Source organism: Xenopus tropicalis, chromosome 2, assembly GCF_000004195.4.
Source record: "Xenopus tropicalis strain Nigerian chromosome 2, UCB_Xtro_10.0, whole genome shotgun sequence".
NCBI lineage: Eukaryota > Metazoa > Chordata > Amphibia > Anura > Pipidae > Xenopus > Xenopus tropicalis.
Window position 1 is genome coordinate 179,805,547 of NC_030678.2, and position 1,899 is coordinate 179,807,445.

Sequence of the window (1,899 nt, forward strand, 5' to 3'; positions counted from 1 at the left end):
CCTGCCCCAGTGAGCTTACAATCTAAGGTCCCTATCCCATTCCCATCAGTCCCTGCCCCAGTGAGCTTACAATCTAAGGTCCCTATCCCATTCCCATCAGTCCCTGCCCCAGTGAGCTTACAATCTAAGGTCCCTATCCCATTCCCATCAGTCCCTGCCCCAGTGAGCTTACAATCTAAGGTCCCTATCTCACTCCCATCAGTCCCTGCCCCAGTGAGCTTACAATCTAAGGTCCCTATCCCATTCCCATCAGTCCCTGCCCCAGTGAGCTTACAATCTAAGGTCCCTATCCCATTCCCATCAGTCCCTGCCCCAGTGAGCTTACAATCTAAGGTCCCTATCCCATTCCCATCAGCCCCTGCCCCAGTGAGCTTACAATCTAAGGTCCCTATCCCATTCCCATCAGCCCCTGCCCCAGTGAGCTTACAATCTAAGGTCCCTATCACATTCCCATCAGCCCCTGCCCCAGTGAGCTTACAATCTAAGGTCCCTATCACATTCCCATCAGTCCCTGCCCCAGTGAGCTTACAATCTAAGGTCCCTATCCCATTCCCATCAGCCCCTGCCCCAGTGAGCTTACAATCTAAGGTCCCTATCCCATTCCCATCAGTCCCTGCCCCAGTGAGCTTACAATCTAAGGGCTCTATCCCATTCCCATCAGTCCCTGCCCCAGTGAGCTTACAATCTAAGGTCCCTATCACATACTATAGTCACATTGATGAGGATCCAATGAACCTGCCTATATGTTTTCATAGTGTGGGTGGAAACTCATGCAGACACTGGGAGAACATAGATTTTCTTGCAGGCAGGAAATAAACCCCCTTTGGTGCCCCACCTGTGCCAATCAGAGCTCATATATATATATGAATTATTTTACTACCCAGCTCAGCTGTGCCAAAGCAAGAAATGCAGAATTGACTCTGTAGGGAACAAGCTGCTGATTTCTTACACGCTCAGCACAACAGAGTTTTATATAACTTGCCCTTTACTTGCCATAGAGACAATATTCTGGATTATTTCCTACTGCAGCTTAATATTGTCTGATAATTTGTTTTTTGGGGGCCTTTCTGAGCCCACGTAGGGGGCAGAATGCAGCGGGGCCGGTGCTTTATTGACTTTGGGTCCCGGTTGGCACAGAACCCGCCGGTCTCAGAGATGGAACCCAGTGCCCGGGCAGCTTTATTAACTCCGCTGTGACAAAGTGATGAATTGGTTTATCTCTTCCCGAGTTCCCGCCCCCCCAGGTACAGATTCCGCCTTGTGGGTCATTTCTCGCTGCCACTCGGAGATAAATATTTTACAAACGACAGTGAATAATGAAACGCTCGTTACAAGCCTTGGAGTTATCAGGGCCCTGGGAAGCTTCCCGCACAGCCCAGTAGATTACACGCCTGATTGGCCCAGAAGGGATGAGAATCTGCTGAGGGAATAACTGGGGGAATGTGGCAACTGGGAAAGGGGCTCAGTGACTAAAGCACAAGATCTATGGGGTCCCGGCACCCCCAATCCCCTGTATTCAGCACTCGCCTTCGGCCCAAACGGATCCCTAGAACCTGTTGACCCATTTAATCTGCTCATTGAATTATTCATTGTGTTTTTGTTTTGAAGTCTTACGTTGCTTTTTTCTATTCCCTGAGCTTTTGGATTTCATCTCTGTTCTTTATACTGTATTTAACCCCATTCTGTCCCCCCTCCCCTCATATCCCCTCTTCCCTTCTCTCCTCTGTATTTTACAATTATTCTACATATTCTTTTTATTCCCATGAATTTTCTTTTGTGCAGAAAAGTATCTGATTTGCTCTCATCACTTTCCCGTATTCCCTCCCTTCTTTTATCCCTAACAGTAAATTCCCATTCAGTCTGTATTGAGCTTTGGGATTTCTATATGTATTACCGGTA